Below are 27,638 nucleotides of genomic sequence, written 5' to 3' on the forward strand. Positions count from 1 at the left end.
GGTGTAAACTTTTTCTGAAGAATGTGCTAAACTCTTTCACTATTTAATAGATAAGAATGAATACTGCTGTTTAACTAGATCCAGCCTCTGAAATATCTAATTAAAACTGATGTGCTTATTTAGTTTCCAATTCATCACAGGTGGGCCCACATTAATGTGAAAATGAGAGTAAATTACCAGCATTTGGCAATCTCACTGAATGTCATTCACATTATTAGCTCAAACCTCAAAATGCATTTTAAAATGTGGTTCACAGGTAGGGCACTGTCTCTCCACACAAACAAAATTCTTCACCGGAGAGTTGATAGAATTTCACTTTAGTGTAAGGAGTTCCCAATGGCAAAAATCCACCTACTCAAAACACTTACCTCTGACCCATAGAAGGTGCACCTCAGAGAAGGTGGTAGCTATGAAGCAAAGCTCCCTCTCTTCCCAGTCATAAATAATCTAGCAAATTTTATGTTATGTGTATTTTATCACAATTTTTAAATGTAATAATATAATAATGGGAACGACTGGGTAGTTTGGCCCAGCTCTCTTCTAGCTTGTCAACCAGAACTTCATATAAAATTCAGTTCATTTAACTTACAGAGGACTTCTTTCCTTGTCATCCTCATGCAGGATGAGAAAAGGATCACAGCTTCCATACCATCCCAGCAGACGGCCACCTCCCTCCTGCAAGGAGGCCCGGAGACCATCATCCTTTCTCTTTTCACATCTACAAAATGTAAAGTCATCTTCCATTGAATTGACTTTTGAAAGGCTCTTTACAACAGTATGCTGAAATGCGTTCTGGAAATGCACAGATTAGAATCTTACTTGACAAAAGGACAACACTCAATGGCACACACTGATTCATTTGTATCTCAAAATCGCTTTTATTTCCCACTTTTTCGACAGCTTCTAAATCCACATAGAAGATAATTTATTTCATCATTAAAGCACCCCACTGTTAGAGGCTAATTTATAAGCAGAATAAATTATTTCAGGGGCATAGAACAGAGGCCAAGGAAGCTCCCACTTTAAACATATACACACACATCCATATCCCCTTGGGGGGAAAGCCCTAAATGGAAATTGGTTTTTTTTTTTTATCTCAAAGTTCTGAGCCCTTTGACTGAAAATTCATATTTCTTGGCAAAGAACAAATACATGATATGGTGCTCAATCTCACGAGAAGTCTGGGAAATACAAATTAAAGCAACAATGAAGTATCCATATTCAACTACCAGCTTGATAAAAGTTTACAGACCAGGAACATGCTGTGCTAGTGCGGAAGCGGAAAACCCCTTCTCATTCATTGGTGATGGGAGTTTGAACTGCTACAAACTTTTCATAAAAATGATCTAGAGGGGCGCCTGGGTGGCGCAGTCGGTTAAGCGTCCGACTTCAGCCAGGTCACGATCTCGCGGTCCGTGAGTTCGAGCCCCGCGTCAGGCTCTGGGCTGATGGCTCGGAGCCTGGAGCCTGTTTCTGATTCTGTGTCTCCCTCTCTCTCTGCCCCTCCCCCATTCATGCTATGTCTCTCTCTGTCCCAAAAATAAAATAAAAAAACGTTGAAAAAATAAAAAAAAATAAAAAAAAAAAAATGATCTAGAAAATTTTATGTTAAGTGTATTTTATCACAATTCTTAAATGTGACAATAATAGCAACAAAATAATTTAGCAGTAGTTATTATAATTAAATATATCCAAACCCATTGGCTCATCTCCACCTCTCCATCTTTGGGGATCTAACAAATATAGAAATCAATACACTAGTGCATAACAACACATGTTTTTAAAAAACCTTAACTGCAGCATTGTATGTGACAGGGTGGTAGGAGGCTAGCCAAATACACTGAGGTATATCTATACTATGGAAAAGTTATGTTGCTCATTAACCTGGAAAAATATCCATGAAATACATAGTTAAGTGAGAAAAATGAGTGCAGAGTGTCTTATAAACCACTGTGCTCAGTGGCTCAGAGCACAGACTTTGGAGCTAGACTGAGGGACTCTGCAGCCTACATTTTTAGCAGTTCGACCATACGTAAGGTTCTTAATCTCTCCAAGGCTCAGTATCCTCATGTATAAAATGGATAGAAAAAAATGGGGACGATACCATCCATATTACAGGGTTTGAGTAAATACTGACTAAAAAAGGATGTAAATCGAGTATACAGAAAGCCACAAAGAAGGCATTCAGTTAATGCTAGTTCCCTTCTCCCTGTGCCTGTAAAGTGAATCAGTTTTAGAGTTCTGCTTGACAGCCCTCACAAAGAGAAAGCCTGGGGACCACCAACAATAACTTGATTCAAAAGAAATGAGCAGTCTTGAGGTTAGAAGACATGGCTTCAAACCTCTGTTTGGCCACTCGGTGACTGTGCTACCTTCAGTAAGCTTGTGATTGTTTTGAGCCTCATTCCCTACCTCCTAGTGGTTTGTGTGAGAATTAAATCAGATGCATGCATGTGCACATACGTGTGTGTGTACATGTGCACATGCATGTGCTCCTTGCCCCAGAGGTGGTATTCAAAACGTTAACACCTGGTATTGCACAGATACCACCCCCCCCCAAACTGGAATGATTCCTGACTGCTGGCATGCCATAGGTGCTCAGTAAGTATGTTTTAATTACTTTCTTTTTGTCATTTATTTTTAAAAAAATGTTTGAATATTTAACATAAGCCCAGTACTATGCTTTCCTTGATGGGAAAGGATAATTCTGATACTGAACTAAGTAAAAGGTAAATAATTTTTATGAAAAATTGCAATTATTCAAAGTCAGTGCCCCACACCCATCCACAGAAAAATCAAACTGGAATAAAACTCTCAAGTTCTTAATGGCAGCATTATTTTAGCTGTGGAGTTCCTGTCATAAGATGCCACTGCAACACAAACACGGAAATCCGGAAAGAGGGGCTGTATGCTAAGTTCACAGTCAAAGGATGAGGAGGGGAATGCTAGGATGAGCTCACTGCGATTGGCAATGGGAATGACACGCTGGCAGCTGCAGGCTCAGAGAGGCAGCCTCTACAACAAAGAGAGCAAATGGACTCAGGTTTCCACATCCCTTCTTTTCACTGGGGCTCTGTTTCCTCCTCACAGTAAATGAGGGCACCAGGGGGCCACATCACCTGCAAGGGCCCTTCTCTCCAGACACTGAGCTGGTCTGAGTTCCAGTCAAATCTGTCTCAGAGTTCTTTTGAGGGTACGTTTTAAAGGGGTGAGGGCTGAGAACAATGAAATTCAGTGTGAAGTCACAGGAAGAGAGAGTCTGGAGTCTGACAGACCTGGATTTGAACCATTTTCACAATGTTCAAACCATCTCTCTCCAAGGAATTAGAAGTTCTGCAGTCAGAAGGGAAAGTCTGCCACTCCATGTGGGCGTAACAGGGCTCCTAAACTAAGCTAACATTAATGGAATGTGCGGTGGCTGAAAAAGAGCCACTACGCTCCAAAAAATATTGTTTCACTAAATTGGGAGTGATTTTTTTCTTTATGTACTGAGAAGTCTAGGGCAGTTGCAATGGAATCAAACTCCTGTTATCCTTTTGGCCAGTCACCCTTAGGATGAGTTTGTCACCTCATGGTCACGACATAGCTGCTAGAACTTCAACCAGCATGCATATATTGTGCTGGAAGAAAGGGAGGCAGGGTGATCAACTAACCCAGTGTGCCTAGAACTATCTGGGCTTTAAGACTGAAATGCCCATGCCTCTAGAACCCTGACAATCCCAGGCAAACCAAGACAGGTGGTCACCCCAAAGAGAGAACAAAAGCTAAAAAAGAAGCTGCCAGCTGGGTCTGTCCTGCCATTTTAAAGATCTTTCCCAAAAGTGCTACTCAAACAACTTCTGCTCATTGGCCAGAACAAGTGCACATGGCCACCTACCTAAAGTGTTTCCTGGTAGGAAAAGAAAAGATGAATATTGAACAGGCAGTCTCTTTCACACCTAGTTAGCCTGGAATGGCACAGTCCATGGAACCCCACATTGTTCCTTAATCCTAAAACTGTGAGCCCAAGAGCATTCTTAGAGTTCTGTTGTAAGTACCTGCTGTAACAGAGGCAATGATGACTCAAGAATTTAGCAAATCAGACCACAATTTAGTTGAGAATAGCTGGGGTGGGCCATTCCAACTGTAACTGCCTGGAGGCTCCCTGTGGGCTCTAGATCTCATGGCCTCATGTAAAATGGCCCCAGCAAGGCAGTAGGAGCTGGTTTCCAATGACTCCCCTCCAATGATTGTGCATCTCTGTCTTGCATCTAAGCTCCAGCAAGCAGAAGAAGGAAGAAAGATGCACACTACTACCAGCACTGACAGGGCCCTGATTAGGGATTAAGCTTTCTCCAATCCCATCTCCACCCAACCACAGAGTGTCGTTTTGAAGAATCATTTGTGGTAAATGAAGAGAGAGGAGCTATAAGGGCAAGAAATTGGTAGAAAATAATAGGAAAGAAGTGCTATCGTTTGATGAGGGTAATAACCTTTCTAAACTAGTGTCCTACTGCATTAGATTTTCCATGAAATTATTTAAAACAGCAGGGAATCAAACATCCCCACATTATTAACCTCTAGTGTGTGCTTACTGAAGAAAATCCAAAGGATATTTATGCGTCTCGTGCAGAGGTTGAACCTTAATGTCACAGACTGAAGCAATGAAGCTATGGAATCCTGCCTGCATTGCCTTTTGTCGATAACAGGAACCACAGCTGTATTTCTTGCATTGTGAACATGCAAAATTGTTCTTCAGCCTATTGCGATAAGCAGAATGTCAGTCATCACTTTCTAGCTTTTGGCAGCTTATTACATAAAAGAATAGGTCTTATTTGCAGCTGCTCCTCCCTTTTCAGGGAGCCTTGGTTGGGAGAAACACTAAAAAGTTGATACACAAAGTAGTGTATTTTTTTTTTTTTTTGAGACTCTTTCCTATGAGGAAACACAATGGCAGGAAAGCTTCACCACCAGACCCGTGATATTGTTATAATAAACCATTACACCACATACACGAATGAGAACATTCAGCCACAGCTCATCACATTACCTGGGAGTAAATCTGTCACAATGTGAGTCACTGGAGAAGTGCTATGGCCAAACATGTTGAATTATAGCTAGGTTTTAGCATTAATTATAATAATTATACTGTAACCACCATTTCATCATAAAAACTAGTTTCATTATGACATTTTATTCTTTGTTCCAGGACTTGCAAAATTCCCAAACTGCAACAGGAGTTTAAAAATAATGTTTGATCAAGGTTACAAAATGTAGGTTTTTACAGATTTATGGTTTTTTAAAACAGCATTCAAATAAATGGTAATTAATATACAGGAAAGCTTGCTAAAACTGATTGGATTCCATACTCCCTATAAGTTAGAAGGATTTAATTTTTGCATTTTTTGAAGAACTATGCATGTATAAATTATAGGTAGTTGTGAATTCCAAAGCTATAAATATACTGGAGGACCCTGGTGGTATCATACTGAACAGCTGTTTGCAGAGAAAAAGTCTCTCCAGTACCCTGAGGAAGGCACAGAATACTGAAATGTTGGCTAAATGTTCAAATTGTTCGAAGAATGAATACCTCTGAAAACAAAAGGAAAATATGAATGATGTCCCTGGGTTCGTGGCTTGGTCTGAGTAAGCTCTGTCAAAAGCCACTTCCGGGCTTTCTTTCCCCACTCTTCCTTTCTCTACCCTTCTTCTTTCCTTCCCCTCCCCTCTCCTTTCCCTCCTCCTTCCCCCTTCCTTTTCTTCCAGGCAATTTAGTTCAAAAGCTAATAGCTAGAGCTAAGCAAGGCATGTATCAGCAGAGGGAAAGCAAGGCACAGACCATAGTGGCACTAGGTAATGTATTAGAGCCAAGTCCAGTGAGAATGGCACCCATGAGGAGGAAGGTGGCCCAGCACAGGGTGCTGGAGTCCGACCAAGGTGAGGAGGGTATGCATGTAGATAGCAGTGGCCTAACGCAGAGCATCAGACCCCATGCAGGTAAAAGGAGGTGTGACAATTCAGAACAGACTGTCCAAGCTGGCACAGATTGTGCCAGGCATCCTGTGGGTCTGGGAGCTGGAGTGGGTTGGGAGGGAATCCTTGCAGGGAAGGGACAGTGAGGATGCTATGGTGTCCAGGCCTCAGAAGGTGAGGAGGGCACCCACATTAAGTGTTCAGTGCTATAGCGTGTAGCTCTGAGTCCCAGAAGGGTATGGAGAATGTCCTCACGGAGGGGTGGTGCAGCACAAGTGAGGGCAGGAGGGTGCCTGTGAGTGAAGGCTGCACACATAATAGGGTGGAGCCTGAAGGGCCTGATGAAGCCTTCATTCATGGAGGAGAAGGCAGCAGTGGCCTGGCATAGGGTGTCAGAGCCCAAGAGGGAAGGGGTAGCTAGCATGGAAAGGGCATCTGAGGCCAGGTGACTGAGTCCAAGCTAGGTGAGGAGGATGTTTAGGTAGGAGGGTCCCAGAATGGGGTGTCAATATCTGAGTGGGATGAGAAGAGTGCCCAAATTGGGAAGTAAGCAGCCCAGCAGCAGAGTTAGCACTAAGCAAAAGTTAAGGTTCACAAGAAAGGGTGGCCTAGTACAGCATATCAGAGTCCTCAAGGGAGGGGGGGGCATTTATAGATAAGATATAGAGGGCTGGGAAATGGTGGTGGTGACCATCATGGAATATCAGAGCCCAAGTAAAGAGGGTGTCCAATACTGGAGTTTCCCGGAGCCAATTATCTGAGCCCAAAGAGGGGGAGGAGACTAGACCCACAAAAGAAAGTCTTAGTGCAGTTTGTCAGAACCTGAGCAGGGTGAAGGGGTGAGGAGGAGAGTCTGTCGAGTGGGGAGGCAACAGTGACAGTGGTAAAGCATAGAATTTTGGAGTCCAAGTGGGATGAGGTGGGTGTAGTAGAGAAAGGTAGCCTCATACTGGAATTTGAAACTGAGCTGAATAAGTATGATGCTCATGGAGGGGTTGGGGGACGCCCATAATAGGGAGGCAGGTGGAGCAGGGATTGGAAGGGAGGAGGTGTTGTGGCAGCAGTAATATGAGTTTGGCTACAGAAACAGATTGATCAGTAAGTGAATATGTTAAGGACAATGGGAATCATATTTCTCACTGTCCAAGAAGAAAATTTCAAATATGAAAAGGGAGAAAACAAGAATGAAATGTGACATTAGATTGGAATTTGAAATATTGGTATGAATTCATGGTTTTAAATATATTTAGATAGATCTAGAAATACACATGGATGCAAATGTGTGTGTGAGTGTGTAAATACCTACACGTATTACCTAGCTGATTCCACTGAGAAGGCCTAGAAATGACACCCCAATAACAATGAGCACACCTAGTACCCGATTTTGATTTGTAAACACAATGTTCTAATTTAAAAAAATCAGAACTCCTTGAAGAAATGGCTGATTCCATATCTGGGACAGGGATATTAAAGAATGAGCTGAAACATGTTTGTGTGTCAGAAAGGACATGCCCAAAAAGTGCTAGAGACATGTCAAAGGGAAACAGTGCCAGCTGGGGTTCCTGCTGGTCAAATCTGAGACAATTTGAGTATCAAAACAAACAATGATAGTCATTTTTAAGTCATTCAATAATAACAGGAATCCATGAATCCATACCTGTATAAATAAATAAACAACAAATAAATGTATAAGTAAGAAGTTTAACCAGGTAGGGGAGATATGCCTGACAGATACCACCTTAATCAAGTGATCAAAATGAACATCTATGATGAAATAAATCAAAATTATGTGCCACCAGATAAAATGCAATAAGAAGAGCACAGCATTACTTCTATGATATTTCCACCAAAGATGTATAGTTTGAGTCTAATCATTAAGGAATAGACAATCCTAAGTTGAAGAATATTTAACAAAATACTTGGACTGTAATTCTCAAAAGTCACATGGATTTGTAAGTCAAGGAAAGGCTGAGGAACTAGTCCAAACTGAAAGAGAATCAAGACACAAAATAACCAAATGTAATGCATGATTTTGGACTGAATTATTTTGCCTACAAAGCTGTTATAGAGCCAAAATGCATGTGCCAAAAGAAAGGCACCTGAAACACATTCTTGGAATTCTTTGAACTGAAATGAACTTGATTTTACTACATCAGAGGAGTCATCATGACAAAAATAAATGGACAAGTTCTGTCCATTTATTTGTTCTAAAATTACTTTTATCCCCAGCTATTTGTAACACTTGCTATTAATGACTCTTTAAGATACAACATAGTAGAAAATAACTAACTAGGGGCGCCTGGGTGGCTCAGTTGGTTAAGCGTCCGACTTCGGCTCAGGTCATGATCTCACAGTCCGTGAGTTTGAGCCCCGTGTCGGGCTTTGTGCTGACAGCTCAGAGCCTGGAGCCTGTTTCAGATTCTGTGTCTCCCTCTCTCTCTGACCCTCCCCCGTTCATGCTCTGTCTCTCTCTGTCTCAAAAACAAACATTAAAAAAAAAATTTAATAAAAAAAAAGAAAATAACTAACTATACACAAACACACATAATCACCATGCCTGTTATGCATAACTTTTTGTCCTCTGAATAATTCATCTGAATATTAAAAAACTCTCTTACATAATTCACGTGCTATATCACAAAATGTTTTCTAACTTTTTATCTTTAACTCTCCATTTTGAAATAGAGATTTATAGGAAGTTGCAAAAATAATACAGAATTATCTTATGTAACCTTTACCCCATTTCCCACACTAGTCACATCTTCTATAACTGTAGTATAATATCAAAACCTGAAAATTGACATTGGTAAAATGTGTGTGTAATTTTATGTCATTTTGTCACATGCAAGTTTGTGCAACCACCAACACAGTCAAGATATGAGACAATTCTATCACCACAAAGATCTCACTATGGCTACCCCTTTATAGTCACACACACCCACACCCCAAAAATCCTCCCTAACCCCTGTTATCCTTATTTTTAATTTTATCATTTCAAGAATGTTATATAAATCACATTATAGTGTATGTGATTGGCTTTTTTTTTTAACTCAGCATAATACCCTTGAGATCTATCTTATTTATTGTCACATGTATCACTAATTCATTATAATAAATCATTATAATTCACATAATAATAACTGAGCAGTAGTTCATGGTATAAATGTACCACAGTTTAACCATTTACCACAATTTTACTGTTTTGGTTGCCTCCAGTTTTGACTATTACAAATAAATCTCCTATGAACATTCATCTATAGAAGGGAGGTAGGGGAGAGAACTCTCCAGTGAAGAAAAAAGTCATTATAAAGAACGTTGTTGGGAAAGTTGGAAAATTTGAATATGGACTATGGATTAGATGTCGGTATCAATGTGAACTTTCCTAATGTTGATAAGTATACTGTGATTATGTAAGACAATGTTCTTACTCTCAGAAAATACACACTAAAAGACTTAGGGATGATGAGACACTTTACCTCTTAGTTTCAAATGATTCCAGAAAAATGAGGTAAAATTTAAACAATTCATAAACCTGGATAAAGGTATACAACAGTTCTTAGTACTATCCTTTAAATTTTTAAGTTTGAAACTATATTAAAATTAAAAGTTAACAAAGAAAAGTACTGCCAGAATTGCAATCTAGTTTGCATATTTTATTCAAAGATTCTTGAAAAGTTGAAAAATGATATTAGATGTGTGTCCAGTGCAGAGAATCTTCATCTGTCCTGAATCTAAACAAGTGAAATGTAGTACTAGATGTCTCTTTCTTGCCCTCCACTCTTTTGAAATATTACTACAAAGAAACCAATCTGATCAAAGAGATTTTAAAATTGACGTTTAGGATAAAAGAGTAGCATAGGCTCAGCCAACTCTCTCTTTGGTAACAACACTATCAAAAAGACTATGCGGTACAAGGCTTGGGGGTCTGGCCTCTAGAGCCATGAGACTTGTGTTTGAATCCCGGCTTTGCTACTTACTCGTTGTGTAAACTTAGGTAAGTTGGTTAACCTCTCTGTGCTTCAGTTTTTGCCTAAAAGAAAGTAGAAATAAAAATAAGACCTACTTCTAAGGGGTTTCTTGAGTTTTAAAAGTGTTTACATCTAAAGTGGCTAAGAGAGTACCTGGCATATAGTGAGTTTTTGTTGTTTTTGCTGTTGCTGTTGTTGTTGTTTTGAGAGAGACACAGAGAGAGAGACAGAGAGAAAGCATGTGCACATACAAGAGCAGGGGAGGTGCCGAGGGGGGAGAGAGAAAGAGACTCTTAAGCAGGCTCCATGCTCAGCACAGAGCCTGACACGGGGCTTGATCTTGCAATCCTGGGATCACAAACTGAGCCAAAACCAAGAGTTGAATGCTCAACTGACTAAGCCACCCAGATGCCACTATAGTGATTTTTATAGAGGAGTTTACTGCTACTAGATGAAGGGATTAAAATTAAGTTCCTGGACAGACACAAACACTGCATGTTACTTTCTTTCTAGAAATTTTTTTCTTTGCCTCATACACCCCCTTAAATTTGTATCAAACTCCATCTTCTTTTAGGGTATTTTTATTTTCCTGCTCTTTGACAAAATGTTTCTTAATCTTCAGCAGTAATATATCAATATGGAGTGACAGTTTGACAATATGGTTCTCACTTTTCATAGTATAAATTCAAAGACAAATTGTGAACGAGTCAAGTGAAACTTGTAATTCACAGCTGTGAGGTCACACTAGTGAATTATAAGCTTTTCATTATGTCAGAACTGTGAATTACAGAGATTTTTTTTCTGTATTTCCTGTCAAATAATTTATTAGCTACCCCTTTATCACAGGATTTTGCAGCATGCCAGTACCAGAGAACACAAGGACTGTATTGCAGAATTTCCAGATAGAACAATAAGAATTCAGACATATAAGAGGAATATTAAAAAGGAAACAGCAATGATTTTAACCTGTATTCTTCTCAAGTTTAGGGTCACTCCTGATGAGCAGTTAGTTTTCTCTAAATTGGAGCCATCACCATCCGGACTTGAGGGAAGTTATCTTTTTACTGTCTCCTCCTTATTAACACCATCAGCTATCATTTCTGGAGAGCCACTAAGAGTATTATTCTATACTGTTTAAAAATTAAAAGGTATTCTTGTTAACATGAACATCACTATTATTACTACTATCATGTAACTCTGGGTAGCTATAATTTGCATAGCACTTTCATGTCTTATTTATTACTCACATTGATACAATGAAGTACCATATTATATGAGTGCAATACAATGAAGTATATACATATATATGTATATATATATATATATATCCCCATTCACCAAGAAAATTGAGGTGTAGAAAGGCTCCAAGAAGTAATAGAGGCTTATCCAAAATCATGCCACAACTAAATGTCCAAAGCAGGAATTCTATATTCTAGTTCCAAATCCAGAGATTATTTCCCATGTTGCACTAAACCTCCTTCTCTGTATAAGCATGCATGTATAGTGCAACCCAAATAAATCCCGGTGCTTCCACAGCCAGTTCTCTCTTCTGTTTCACATTTGAAGGAGTCTAGTATTTTAAGGTCATTTTTAAAAGAATTCCAAAACCTGCACTTGCAAATCTTAAAGAAAATTTACTAAGTTTCGATTTATACTGTACAGCCACATCAACTTCTGTTTTCTCTTGTGCCCTCAAAACTCTCCCTGCCATGGGTCAATATGGCTTTTGCCATTTGTTCCCTTTCCCCTTCCCTTTGGTCTCTTCAATCCTGATCCTCTCTCAGTAGTCTCCTGATTCTGCATTGTAAGAGCCCATGAACCAAACACATACAACCAATTTCTCCTTGAAGTTCAGGGAGGTGGACAAAGGAGACAAAATCAAAATTATCCTTCATAAATGGTGTTGGGATAGTAAAAGCTTATAACACTCTTTCAGTAATAAATCTTATCCCGGGGCACCTGGGTGGCTCAGTTGGTTGAGTGTCCATCTCTTGATTTCGGCTCAGGTTATGATCCCAGGGTTGTGGGATCAAGCCCATGTCAGGCTCCCCACTGAGCATGGAGCCTGCTTGGTATTCTGTCTCTCTCTCCCTCTGCCCCTCTCCCCCACTTGCACATGCTCTCTCTTTCTCTGTTTCAAATCAATCAACCAATCAATAATCAATCATATCCCTATTCCTGTAGTTCTTGATCTTGCTAGCTTGAAGATTATATTGATGACAATGTTGTTATGTATGCAGTTAAGTGTGATGGGTAAAACCAATACTTGGCCAGCATCTCTTTCCTTATACCTCATATAGTTCAACATTTGTGCAATTCCCTAAGTGTACCATACACTTTCTAGCTTCCAAACCAGAGCTTCCCACCTTTTTAACATTATGACGTGTTGTGATAAACAGTGGAAGTCGCTGCAAGCACAGGGAGGCATCAGTATCTTTGCAGAGGAATAACCTATTCAAAGCACTCCAGTGTATTGAGACTCATTGATTGGAGCACTTAGTTCGATGTCTTCAAGCAGGCTGCTTTTCTATTTGAATAATCTTCTTCTTCTCTCCTTCTCACTGCTCTTTCTAGTCAGCTCCTCCTCAACCTTCAAGAAACCACTTATGTTACATCTCCCAGAAGGTCTCCCCACTGCTCTCCAAAGGCAAGGAAGGTCATAGGCCCACAGATTTTCTGTGCTCATCCTCATCTTAGTGCCCCACATTGACTTTGCATTTAGTTCTACCTCCCACTAGACTGTAAGCATCTTCACAGTAGGAATTTAATTTTATACATTTTATATTTTTAGCACTTATATGGTACCTAGCAAATGTTTGCCACTAAAAAAACTATTATTTAATGAATTAATGAACTCTTCATAGATATGTGATTCTACTTGTCATTGCTGGCCTTGCAATCTTACTCCTAAAAAGAACTCACATCTATCTGATAGTTCTTGCAGGGAATATTCTGATAAAGTCTCTAGGTGCTTGCCCCTTGGAATGAGCCAAATCTAGTCAGGACATCATGTGCCATGTCATTCTTTCTCATAGCACCCTGTTCTTTGCCTGAATTAAAATTTGTTTTACTGTTTTATTTTATTTTATTTTATTTTATTTTATTTTATTTTAGAGACAGAGAGAATGGGGGAGGCAGCAGGGGGAGGGGGGTAGAATCCTAAGCAGGCTCCATGTTCAGCACAGAGCCAGATGAGGGGCTTGATCCCAGTACACCGGGATCATAACCTGAGCCAACATCAAGAGGTGAACTCCCAATCGAATGAGACACCCAGGCACCCCTATAATTTGTAATAATGTGTGTATTTATTTGTTTAATGTCTACCTCTCCCACTAGACTGTAATCTCAGGACAGTAACTATTTAGATTTGCTCATACATCATGCCCAGCTCTTGTAAGAATAACTAACTTATGGAAATGAATGAATGAATGAATGGATGGACAAATTAAGTCACTCTTTCCTTAAGTACTCAGATTGCTTGTTGTCACCGTTTTTGATGGGTGGTTCCTAAACTCTATGCTCCTCCAGAACAGGTGCTATGTATATTCTAGTAAATAAAATGGATAGTTTTCATTTGGTTCAGAATCTCCCTTAAAGCACCAAAGCTGAGAACAATGTAAGATAAGCAATGCCAGGCACTTTAAAAGATGCCAAAATCATCCACACAGGATTTGGTAAAAGACAGTAAAATTGGTCCACAGACCAATACCCCATTAATCTATATAAGCAAAAAACTAGGGTTCTTTGGAAGAATCTTGTAGTATTACTGTGTTGTGAGTTTAGTGGGAAGTGCTATTACTTTTCTTTTCTCTTTTCTATGAAAGAGGTAATGAGGGTGTTTCTCCTTTCTTTTGCTGAAGCCAATTCAAGAATGTTTCAAGAGAACAAGACATACAGATAAAAGGGTACCTGCAAGGAGAGGACAGCAGCATCTCACTCTCCAAATGGATAATTACTAAGGTGTGTATTCAAAGCTCCCAATGTTATGAAGACACTCAAGTGAAGCAGGCTGAGAGAAGCCTTGGATAAAACTGATATATTACTCCTGGAACTGGGGAACGTATATATACATAGAGGCTGACATCTGTGTCTTCCTGGAGAGCTCTCTGAAAGGGGAATTCTGAAGACAAGCAATTTCAGGGACTGGCCTAAGAAAATAGAGAAAAGAAAAAAGCAACAGTAAGGCAAGACTAGACTGCTCACAATTTATTGTTTGTCATGACAAATATGCATGAGTTTCCCAAGTATCAGTCTTGATGGGACCCCATCAGCCGGTAGGAAGCCAGTTAGGATTGAGGGGGGAGGAGGGGACCACATTATTAAGTGGCTATAGGGTAGATCACTGGGGGCAGGAGTTACAGAAATTCCCCAGCAGAGCGCATTACTCACATCAAAGAACGATGCCATGAGGGAGTTCCCTTGGCATCCTCTAATGAAGGAGAGTTCCCTCTCTAATGAAACCACAAATATATCCCAAAGAGTCAGCATTTTGAACTACAAATATCATAAACTAAGCAAGAATATCTTTGACCCTTTTTATTCTGTGTACCCTTCCTCTCTAAACTGCATCCCAGAAGAAGAAAGAAAATGAGGATTAGAAGTGCCCAAAGTGTGAAAAGGCAGCACATACCCCCTTTCCCTGTGTTATAGGTCATGTTGCAGGCAGGAGAGTATCTCTGAACTAGACGAAAGACTGAAGTTTTAAACTGGACTGATATTAAGTCTAATATCAGAAATTGACCAGAAAGCTATTAGATCTTCCTGAAGTGTGGAGATGTTGACAAAGGCAGGAAAAGGAAGAGTCAATGGAGATATTAGAGACAATGATTAGAGAAAAATTAAGTCATTTCCTGATTGTACATCACTGAGTTCAGCTCAACCAATAAACCAATCATACGTGTTAGAGCCCATCTTGCTATCCAGAAGCTTAAGTTTGGTTTATAAATGACTAGCATACTTTTGAAAAAACAGTAAAATAAATCTTAAATTTGTGGTCAGAATGGACACATATTTATGCCCAATTTGCCATTCAAGCCCCTACTCCATTCCTGTCCTCCTCCTTTCCACATCCATGTTACCACCACAACCCTTTCTCCTTCCTACTACATGGAATCCAAGGGGTGGAGTCAGGCAGAGTACAAGGAAAATTACCTGCAGATCATTTTATAAGCAAAGGGCTACAGAAATGGTGATGTGACCACAGGCACATCAGCCTGTGACTGTGACTAGAGGATTCCTGTAGATGTATACTAATCCTTCAGGTAATTTTAAGAGATTTATTTTCATAAAACAAAGCTGATCTCATCATTTGCCTGCTCAGAACTTTTAATTAATAATCTATTGCCTACCATACTACTGTAAGTATTAAGCCTTTCATACTCAAATATCTTAGGGATCTAATGCCAAATTATCTTCCCAACATAATCACCCATTACTCCCCCTATATAATATACATTTTAATTAAATAAATAAATAAAAACTTCCTGTGCTTTCATTCACTCAACAATCTCAGTTATGAATGGCAAACCATTCACTCCACAATTATTTACTGAGCACCCGCTACATGGCAGGAACTGTGCTCAGTATAGAATGGTAAACAATCAAATGGGTCCTTTTCCTTCACAAAACTCAATAGATTTGCAATGAAGACAGACATTAAAACAGTAATTAGATGAATAATTCATTATTGCCATTGTGGTATGTGCTTCAAGTTTCTCAAAAGTGTTGTGAGGATAATGACAAATCTAACTGGTTTATGACAGCCAATTGACATCCTGTCTCCCCATCTCTTGTCAGTCACAGTTGCTTCCAAAGGGCATTCTTAACAGGACCATGAGGCTCTGGGCAAGAGCTGAAGGGAAAATACTGTCTTTCTTCAAATAATTCATCTGCCAGAGTCTCCATGTATGGAAAATGGTCCCCATGTAAGACCTACCCAAGAACTCAAGTCACTCAAGAAAACCTGTGGTTTTCTCACTTTAATTGAATATATACTTATTTTATTTCTTAAAATATTTTTTGGGGCCCATGGGTGGTTCAGTCAGTTGAGAGTCTGACTCTTGATTTCAGCTCAGGTCATGATCCCAGGGTCATGAGATTGAGCCCTGTGTTGGGCTACATGATGAGCATGAAGCTTGCTTAAGATTCTCTCTCTGAATCTTAAGATTCAGAGATTCTCTCTGAAATAAATAAATAAATAAATAAATAAATAAATAAATGAATAATTTCTCCCTCTGCCCCCTTCCATTCTCTCTCTCCTCCCTCTCTCTCTAAAAAAAAGTATAAAGTATTTTTTACTCACCTATCGAATACTTAAACAACATACCACATACACATGCTAGAAACCCTCCTCTGATCTCCGTGTGTCTAAATCATACAATTTGATGCCACCTCATTCAGCAGGTCCTCTTGATTTCCCCTAAACCAGGTGTGTCTTCTGACCTCCCATAGTACCGAGTTGTAACTCTTGTATAGTCTACCATTTTCTACTGTATATTATCTTCATTTATATCCCAATTTTTAATAAAGAGAGAGGGAGGAGAGAAACTGGAAGGGGAAGAGAGTTATTAAGGCCTGACGGCCTAAAAGACAGCCTGTCAAACCACTAATGCTGAGTAGTATCTTCTAGGTAGTCAATATGATTATAAACAGAATGGGGAGCACAAGGGACACTTAAGATGCAGTCACTGTCTCCAGTAGGCCTCTTGAGAAAGGGGGGTGGGAAATAGTATTGCAATTCTTTCAGACATTATTTATTAAAAACATAAGAATACCAAGATAATTGAGCCATCTCTAAAATGGAAAGTCAGTGCATATACCTGATTCATAGGAAATTTGAAATGGTTAAATATATGTTATGGTATATGGTCCAACTTAGTATTTTTAAATTGGACAGTATTGACTTTAAAGCATTTTTCTCCTAGTTTTCAAAATAGTCAATGCTGAAATAGCACCCGTAAAACGTGTCCCATGACTGTTATAACAAGCTTGTCCTAGATACAAGAGAACTAATTGCAGAGTCTGTTTTTCTCCCTTTTCTATAAATACATTCTAAACAAAGGGTTATGACTTTAATTTAAAAAATATTAATATATGCTGTCAAAAAATAAATGTCTTTCGTAAGATTTCATTGTCTTGGTGCTATTTCTACAATAGCCGGAGTAATAAAGGATTTAATCTTGTCCAAAGTAGGAATTTTTAGTGATACTGGGATTTCTGGAAAGCAGTCATTACACACCAGCATGTTGAAGAAATGTCTTTTACCCAAGAATTTGACTGAGTCTTCTCATGAAAAAGTTATACATGCTTATATTTGTGCATTTAGTGGTAAACTGATCTTTTGAGCTGCTAAATTACAATCGTTTCATTTTTAAATCTTAAGATCAACCAACTGTTAAGAAAACTGAAAAAGTTTAATTAGACTCACAGTACTAACCCCATTACAAAGGCAAATAATTTTGAGCCAGCTAGAAAGATACTTGCAGTTCTAAATTTGAATATTTTTTTATCACTAGATTTGCTTGTCACGGTAGAGCTGAAATTAGATCAAAGAAATCACTTTGCAATCTCTTTCCTGAGTATTCTCACCATATTTTGACAACCAGTTGAAATTATATAAGGCAATCTATGGTTCAGCAGGTAAGAACATGGATTCTGGAGTCACAATGACATGGGTTCAAGTCCTAGCCTTGCCACCCACTGGCTCTGTGACCTTGAGAGAGTAACTTAATCTCTCCAAGCTAAGTTCCTTATCTATAAAATGGTGATAATAACTGAACTATATTATAATAATGTCATGAAGATTAAATGAAGATGTGTGGAGTGCTTACTGCAGTGTCTGACATACATTAAGTGTTTAGCAAATATTAACTATTTACTTTATTGTTATTATTTATTATAGCGTACACAATATACTACTCTTTATTATTTTCAGTGTTATCCATTGTCCATGATCCAGACTACCTTTCATTACCAACTTCCTCCCCAACCCTACTTGCCCACACACTTTGTGAGAAACTCAAGCCAATAGATCCACATGGATGAAGGTCAGGTGAGGTTGTTGTAGTAATAAAAGAAAAGAGTAGATCAAGAGATGACCTCGGTGGAATTTTCTGGAAAAGTAAAAATATGTATTATGTTGTCAAACCTTCTATCCATCCACAAAACTATAGTAATATATGCATGCCCTCAAAAGGCTTTTTTAAAACTTAGAGAATTAAGTCATTAAATAAACATGTGTTAGGTGCCTACTACATGCTCACCATGAATAAGACTGACACAGTCTCAACCCTCAGGGAGCTTATATTCAAGCTGGAGACACAAACTTTACACAATGGATTATTTCCTCACAATTATGATTATATATTACAGAGAAGAAAGGTACGCAAAAAAAAAAAAAAAAAAAAAGAGAGCCTTAATGGAGAAAATGACCCCCAAACCAGGGGAGTCAGAGAAGGCTTCTGTGAGGATATGGTGCTTAGACTAACAGTTCTGGGATGAACTGTCAATAACTTGGGTTTGAAGAAGGAAGTTTTAGCAGGGAAAACAACATGTGTGCAGTCCCTGAAGCTACCAGGTATATAATGCATTTGAAAACTGAAAGAAGGCCTGTCCAGAGCAAAGGCCAGTCATGTTTACTGCCCATTAGAAAAGTTTGGGGCCCCAATCTCAGGGTTTCTCCCCTTTAATGCAAAATACTGCCTATGCAGGTATTAGCTGGCCCTTTATGTACACCTGAGGGTACTGGGGCTTGGGATATGCATATTGAGAGAGAAAGAGAGAAATTAAGAGGAAAGTAAACATAGAATTATAATCAAAAGCACAGATTTTGGAGCCAGCCTGCATCATCTGAATACCAGTTTTTCTGCTTATTAAAGATCTGCCTTTTTTTTTTTCAGAAAATAGAAAAAAGGGGAAAGCTTGCCAACTTGTTTTATAGGAATAGAATAACCTTGACACAAAACTTGACAAGGACGTTATAAGAAAGAAAAATTACAGATCACTATCTCTCACGATGACAGAGAAAAAATCCTGATGAAATACTAGAAAACTGAATCCAGATATGTAAAACAAGATAATTCATAATGATTAAGTTGGATTTATTCTAAGAATACAAAGTTGGTTTATTTTTTTTCAAAATAAATCATAATTCAACATGTTAACAAAATAAAGTAAAAGAATCATATAATAATCCAAATAGATGCAGAAAGAACTTTGATAAAATGCAATTTCTATTCATGTTAAAAGCTACCAGCAAACTAGGAATAGAAGATGACTTTAAAACTTCCTTAAAATGATATGGGGTACCTTGAAAAAACATCACATACCTACAACAAATATCATAGTCAATGGTGAAATGTTGAAAGCTTTCCCCTTTGAAACTGGAAATGAAACAAAGATGTCTGCTATCACTATAATTGAGATAACTATCAAGATTCTAGCCCAGACTCCCAACCTCCAGAAACTGTGAGTTAATAAATGTTATTGTTACAAGCCACTAAGTTTTTGGGGTAGTTGTGGTAAATTTGATTTTAAAATTAACTTACAGATCCAACAAGTTCAGTGAACCTTAAGTACGGTAGGTACAAAGAAAACCACACCTCGTCATATCAAAATCAAAGATAAGAGAAAATTGACATGTCATATATGGGACAGCAACAATAGTGATACTGACTTCTGAACAAAATCAGTGGAGGCCAGGTGCAATCAATGTAAGGACATCTTTTAAATTGTCAGCTATAATTCTACGTCTAGTGAAAGTCCTTCAAAATTAGGATACAGGCACTTGCAGATAAAAGCTGAGAAAATTTTTCAAAGTAGACCTGCACTATTGGAAACACTAAAACAGCAAGCAAACAAACAAAGAAATACATAAATAAATAAATCTCCAGGTTCAAGGGAATGATAGCAGATGGAAACTTGGATCTATATGAAGACATAAGATGTACCCCATATGGTAAATATATGGGTAAATATAAAGATCTACATTTTTTCCTTTTTTTAATTCCCTTAAAGGACAACATACTGTTCAAAACAAAATAATAACATAATAATGTGGGGGCTTATAACATATGTAAAGTAAAATATATAGCAAAAACAGCAAAGAAGAAAAAGAGGTGTAAGTGGTTTTACAATATTGAAGGTTCTCACATTTATGTGAAATGATTCACTCTTCATTCTAAATAGACTACAGTAAGTTAAGGGTGTATATTGTAATTCTTGGAGCATCCACCAATAAATAAACTTAAAAACCAATGGAAAATATAAAACATAATATTGAATAAAAATACGTGATTAAACAAAAAGAAGGGAGGAAAAGAAGAACCAAAAATAGATAGGACAAATAGAAAACAAATAGTAAGATGGTAGATATAAACTAAGCCATACCAATAAGTACATTCAATGTAAATGGACTAAACTCTCCAGTTAAGAGGAAGAGACTCAAAATGACTAAAAATCAAGACCTAATTATGTGCTATAGACAAAACACACACTTTAAAGATAAAGATACGAATCAGTTGAGAGTTTAAAAAAAAAAACAGAAAGTAACAATACAAACAGTGATTTAAAATGGTTAAATTAATATCAAAGTGGACTTCAAAACAGTATGTCCAGAGACAAGTAGTAGTATCTCATAATAAAAAAGAGTCAGTTCATCAGGAAGACATTATAATCCTGTGTATATGCACCTACAAATATGTAGAGCAAATATTTACAAAACTAAAAAGAGAAAGACACAAATCCACAATCATGATTAAATATTTTATCATTTATCTCTCAGTAATTGATAGGACAAAGAGATCTTTAAAAAGTAGTAAGGATATGGAAGATCTGAATACTATCAATAACTTGACCTAATATCTAGCAATACCCAACAAGTTCAGAATTCACATTCTTTTCAACTGCACATATAATATTCACCAAATAGACTACATGTTAAGCCATAAAATAAGTCTCAATAAATTTCAAAAGGTTAATATATTAGTGTTCTCAGAATAAGAAAAATTAATTAAAAAAATAATAACAATAGGACATCAGGGAAAAAAATCCCAAGAAATTGAAAATCAAACAATACACTTCTAAACAATGCATGGTCCAAAGAAAAATGACAAGGAAAACCAGAAAATACTTTTAATTGAACAATAATGAAACACAACATATCAAACTTTGTAGGATGCAACAAAAGCAGTGTTTAAAGGGAAGTTTATCATTTTAAATGACTTTGTTAGGAACAACTGTCACTGAGAAAAAATCTAATAAAAGCTAACTAAATTGAAAGACATAATAGTTCATGATTTGGAAGAATTAAAAGTATTAAAATATCATCTTCCCCTACCTGATCTACAGATTCAATGCAATTCAAATAAAATCTGAGTGGGTTGGGTTTTTTTTAATTAGCAAGGTAATTTTAAAATTTAGGTGGAAATGTAAATTACCAACAGTAGCCAAAACAATTTTGAAAAATAAGAACAGTGTTGAATAACTTAAACTACGTGATTTCAATACCTACCACATAGCTATAGTAATCAAGACAATGGGGTATTGGTACAAACATAGAACAAGACATAACAGAACAAGACAGAGAATTCACCAATAGACCCACACTTATATAGGCAGTTGATTTTGATAAAAGCACCAGATATCAATGCAGAAATTATCAGGGTTTTTTCTTTTTCAACTACGTATTCACGTGAGAAAAAAATTCATCTCAACTCCTATCTCTCATTTACACATAAATTAATTCAAAATGAATTATTATCAACCTAAACATAAAAATTAAAACTCTAATACTTGTAGAAGAAAACAGAAAAGAATATCTTTTTGATCTGAAATTAAGCAATGATTTCTTAGGACACAAAAAACATAAACCATTTTTTTAAAAAAATAACAAATTGGACTTGATGAAAATTAAAATTTATGCTCAACAAAAGATATAAGAAAAGAAAAGAAAAGAAAAGAAAAGATCTCCTAAGGCTGTTCGAATGTCCCAAAGAATTGAGCACCAGGATCCAAGCAGAGACTACTCACTAGCACCACCTTGCATCGGTTTTCCCTTTTTCCAAGTTCCTTGCTCCTGCTCTCTGAAATCATGTTCCAAAATATCTCACACATAGTCTTTCACTTCAAGCTCTGCTTCCAATGGATCCCAGGCCAAAACAATGTTGTAGTTCAAAAACTACAGATGAAGTCCCTTGTCCAGGAAGAAAGAAACTAACACTTCCTGAACTATCAATATATGCCAGGCTCTGTGCCAGGCACTCCACATTAGCTACTGCACTTGATACTCACCAGAACTACCAACTGGCTCAATTTGGAAACTGGGGTCCAAGCTACTTGAAATTACACAGCTTTGCCAGGGCAAAAATATAGGTTCCTCTTACCTCAGTTTATATTTTCTCTTATTCTCCATGCTGCCTCCAGTGATACCTACCTTTGTGCTCTTCGATGTATTTTTGGAAGTGAACTGTCATGATAAATAATAAGAATAGTAGCTATTATGCCTTGAGTGCCTATTTGTGTCAGACAATTGGCTAAGCACTTACAATTAATCCTCACTGTACCTCTACAAGCTATTACTATCTCCAATTTATTCAATTGAAAACGGAGGCTTGCTGAGGTTAACTTTCTGAAGGTCCTCTACTAACAAAATAAGAGCTGATATTTGTGCTCAGTATGTGCCCCTAACATCTATAATTTTATTTAATCTTCACGTTCACTCATGAGAGGATTCTTTATCACATTACAGAGCCAGTCACTCAAAAACCCATGGGTACATTTTCCCCTCCCATGTTGCCTCTCATTACAGGAAAGGGGAAAGGAAAGTAATACACGACCAGAAAAAAAGATAGTACTGCCATCATTTTTCTATATAACATGTGTTGATAAGAGACTTCGATAAAATGCTTTGAACAGAGTGCCAGTCTTACCAATAAGCACCTACTAAAAATACAACCTATCGCTATTTTAAGGAAGTGTTTCTTAACTTCAGCACTATTGAAATGTTGAGCTGGGTAATTTCGTTATAGTGGGAGACTGTCCTGCATATTACTGGATGTTTGGCAGTATCCCTGGCCTCTGACTATTGAACGCCAATAGCACGCCACCTCAAGACAACCAAAAGTGTCTTCATACTTTGCCAAAATTGTACTGGCAATTTTGAGAACCACTGGTTTATGGTATTTTAACCAAATCATTTTAATTCTGAAGTGGAACAAAGCATATCGGGACAATGGTTCTTAGGAGAATTCCACTTTTTCCTGGAATTGAATTGTGAATATATGACAGAGCTTTAATCCAGATTCACATCTTCTCCTCCCCTATTCTTATACCCTCCCTTCCTCTGTCTTGTCTCCAACTCCCAGGGATGCCACCCACCCAGTAACAACAGATGGGAGCACTGGAAGAGATCTTGTTCCTGGCCCATAAGGGCCTTCTTAGTTTTCACCAGATATTTCTCCTTCGATTCAAGATTTGTCTAGCCCTGATTAGCATACTGTCATCTCCAGGCTTAGAACAAAACCTATGTAATTGGCTCTACTTCTAAATGAAAGCACACAAGGTTAAGAACATTGTTTCTATATTTACAAATCCAAGACATGATTAAAAGCGTCATGCTCTCAGTGTAGGAACAATATCCCCGTAATCAAACATCCAAAGCAAATTGTATGATTATTTGTATTATCCAGGATTTCAAGGCTCTGTTTAGGGCAGAGAAGCCAAGTAGAAATATGCTGACTTTTTCAGCAACCCCTTTTCTCCTTCAGACATAAATAAAACTATTGTGTGCATTATTTTGCCCAAAATTTTCACACAAATTCCCCTAAACATTCTGAATTTATGATCATAAATAAATATTGAGTCAAAACTATAAGAGACATGAGTAGCCTAAAAAATGATCCTAGAACATTTTTAAATATTTTCCCAAACTATCAGTTCTTTTTGAAACATACCATGAAACAGTAAGTGCAGGTGTATGTGTGTGTGTGTGAGTAATACGTAAGGCTGAGTGTGTTCTCTCTTGGAAACGTGGCCAAATAAAACACCCTTCCACAAAGCTATTCTACAAATAACTTCTATAAAGTTCTATGAAATTCCTTTCATGTCTTTTAAATAAGTCTTTCAGCTATAGTTAAAATGATAAACTTAGAGACAAATTCAAAATTAGTCCCATAATGAAATTTATCCATATAAGGAGTATTTTACATTTATATTTACCTCTTCTAGAGCTAGTCTTTCCTAAGCCATTCTTCCTAAAATATGTGTTTGAAATATTGAGAGCCACATAACAGGCATCAAGGCCATTCCTAATAAATAGGTTTTATTAGATCTGCAACTCTGTAAAAGCAGAGAGAAAAATGTTCTTGTCGATTTACAAAATCCTTCATCTAATGATCTAGTCTAATCATTCAAAAGAAGAGATAACTGCATAAGTTAAAGAACTGACTTGATAAAAGTTAAAAAGCAATTGGTACTAAAGTTAATTAAACTCTGGATCTTCATTCTTTTGTTCCGATCTCTTTCTAAAATTTGGTGCTTGGTGCTAAAGTAAAAATAACTTCCATTAGGTAAATAATTGCAATGAAGATTCCATTTGTGAAAGTAGCAATGTGCATAAAAACCAATATACATCAAATATATAAATACCTATACACATTTTCATACTACATGAAAATTTAAATTAAATTTTGTTCTAAGTGAAAATCTGTTTCTTACAGAGTTGTGAGAAACAAGATTATACATGTAAAAGTACTTTGTAAATCTTTACGTGTTATATGAAATGTGGCATTTGTTCAATTTTGACACAAACTTCTTCAAGTATTAGCTTAGTGAAGTATTTCCAATGATATGTGCCATCTCCCTGGTGGTCCCCTCCCATCATTATCTCATCTTCCCCACTATTGATGAGAATAAGTACCTTACCATAAAGTTGCATTATATTAAGAAGTTAAAAAACAGAAATTATACAGCTACAAATCAGTGAGCAGATCACAAGTAAACATGAATTTCTCAATTACATACCTCAATTATATAAAACCCATTTGACTCACCTACCTTGGCATTTTGGTCCATTCCCTGAGTTAGAAGTTGCAGCTTAGGGGTGCCTGGGTGGCTCACTCAGTTAAGCGACTGACTTCAGCTCAGGTCATGATCTCACAGTTTGTGGGTTCGAGCCCTGCATCAGGCTCTGTGCTGACAGCTCAGAGCCTGGAGCCTGCTTCAGATTCTGTGTCTCCCATCCTCCCTGCCCCTCCCCAACTTGTTTTTGTTCTCGTGTACCCAGCTTTCCTTGGATTCCTGTGAAGCTGCTAAGCCTTGAAAACAGCAGAGAAGCCTCTTCATCTAGGCCCACAGACCCCATCTCTGCTCTACTGGTTACTTGGTCTATGATCCCTAAACTTTCCACTTCCTGGGAAACTGCACACTGGTGATGTCAGAGTCAGTCTAGCCCATCCTACACCAGAAACTCTCCTGGTGCTGTCAATGCCAGGGAAGAAGGAGCTGTAACTCCTTTTTCTTATTGTTTTCTTTTTTTCTTAAAAGTTTGTTTCCCTCCTCCATTGGATCCTCCAAAGTTCTATTTGCCATTGCCCCCACATACCCTTTTACCCCTTTCCATGTTATAATTCAGTATTACAGTGTTTCTATAAGGGTTGCTAATATTTGATTCTTATTTGTAAGGGTTTGAAACATCATGGGACATGAAACAAATAGTCCTTAGGCTAAGCCTGTTCACTTTCAGGTCAATGTTGCATTTAAAGATTAGAAAGAAACCAGTCTTACCTAAAAGGAAAAGCACCTTCACTATGAAGAACATCCCAGAGAACAAGATTAAACAGTTAGCAGCTAACATGAATAATAATAATAATAACTGAATTTTTAAATTCTGTACCAAGCGTATGCTAAGTGTTTTGTGTCCATTATGCATTTGACTCTCACAATAATTCAATGAAGCAGAGTATATCATATCAGCCCAAGGTACAAAAGCGAGCAAGTAAAACAGCCAAGGATGGAGAAAGCCTGCCAGCTGTGTGGATGGGAAGTCCTTGCTTGCAAACAGTGCCTGACAGTGGGTGAGCAGTGGAAGGCAGAAACCAGGTGAGAAGGAAGGGGAGTTCCAAAAAGTTCTTTGTCTTCTTAAGAAGTAGTGATTCTTGTGGATGGAACCTGAAGCCATTATGCTAAGCGAAGTCAGATAAAGACAAATACTATATGATCTCATTTATATGTGGAATCTTTAAACGGGGGGGGGGGGGGGGGGGGGGGGGGAGGGGGAAGAAGGAGAAGAAGCCGCAGTTGCTTTGGCCTAACTCACAGATACAGAGCACAGATTGGTTGTTTTCAGAGGCAGAATATTGGGGGAGAGGAAGTGGACAAAATGAGTGAAAAGAGGTCAAAGATAAAATAAGTCCTGGGATGTAATGTACAGCATGGTGATTATAGTATATAATACTGCATTGTGTATTTGAAAGTTACTAAGAGAGATTTTTTAAATTGTCATCATTAAAAAAAATTGCAATGATTTACTATGACATATCTCAACTAGACTGTGTCATTTCACAACATATACAAATATCAAGTAATTATGTTGTGCACCTGAAACTAATATAATGTTATATGTCAATTATGTCTCTATTTTGAAAAGAAAGAAAAAATAAAGGAAGGGAAGGGAAAGGAAGGAGAAGAGAGAGAAGAGAAGAGAAGAGAAGAGAAGAGAAGAGAAGAGAAGAGAAGAGAGAAAAGAAAAGAAAAGAAAAGAAAAGAAAAGAAAAGAAAAGAAAAAAGAAAAAAATGATTCTTAAAGCACCAGCTTAAGAAGGGGGAAGTAGTTGGGAAAAGAGTCAAGGAAAAAGGAAGTGGGGGAAGCTTATTCTTTAGTTTAGCTTACATTTCTGCCTGCCCTGGTAAAAACAATCTTTTTCACTGAAAGCCTTCCCAATACTCTCAAGGAATCTCTCATTACAAGCAAGGTGACCTATAGAAGGGGTGGGGGGTTGAGGGTGGGAGAAAGGTAAGGAAAAGTATTAATTATTTCTTCCCCAAATGGGAGCAAAGTAGAACAGATTAAGAGTGGTATATGAGGCATATTTGTATTGACTGAAAGCCATGAGACAAGAACTTAGATTTAAGCAATTACCTTGGCAGGCACTATTTTTGAGGAGAAAAATACAGAAAGGTGTCAGCCAGATCAGGAGTTTCTTATTTTCCCCCAAATTACAGAATTGTTAAACCTCACTACAGAAGTCTCCAGTGTATTGCTTTCTTTTGCATTATGCTGAGTTGTAAACGCTACCAAAAATTCCAGTAATATAAAATTTTCTAAATTTTATAGTCTCTTTTCTTGGTCTCTTGAAAATTTTCACTTAGCTCCATTCACATCAAAATATCCTCAACCAAAAGCTACAGTAAACCATAGAGAAGGAAATAAACTCTCTGTTAAAACATAGAAGGCTTGGGGTGCCTGGGTGCCTCAGTTGGCTGAACATCTGACTCTTGATTTTGGCTCAGGTCACGATCACAGGGTCATGGGATAGAGCCCATAGGATTCTCTCTCCCTCTGCCCTTCTCCCTCGCTCACATGCTTACTCTCTCTCTCTCTCTCAAAAACAACAACAACAAAAACAAAAACAGACATAGAAGGCTCAACCACAAAGGCCCCTATGACATAGCAAATGCAAGCAAAGCTGAGTTCCCAAAGGCTAAGAAGGCTCCAGATGGATG

The 27,638-nt window shown here is 37.8% G+C and overlaps 1 long non-coding RNA gene across 1 annotated transcript in view; it reads left to right on the top strand.

The window, feature by feature from the left end:
• Positions 1-26,601, top strand: part of LOC122211014 — a 62,953-nt gene extending 36,352 nt beyond the window's left edge. The window contains exons 3-4 of the long non-coding RNA XR_006198422.1: positions 25,890-26,015; positions 26,563-26,601. This is a non-coding gene — a long non-coding RNA (uncharacterized LOC122211014). The remainder of the gene's footprint in view (positions 1-25,889; positions 26,016-26,562) is intronic.
• The last annotated feature ends 1,037 nt before the right edge of the window (positions 26,602-27,638 follow it).

The sequence above is a fragment of the Panthera leo genome, chromosome F2 (genome assembly GCF_018350215.1).
Source record: "Panthera leo isolate Ple1 chromosome F2, P.leo_Ple1_pat1.1, whole genome shotgun sequence".
In the NCBI taxonomy this organism is placed as follows: Eukaryota; Metazoa; Chordata; class Mammalia; order Carnivora; family Felidae; genus Panthera; species Panthera leo.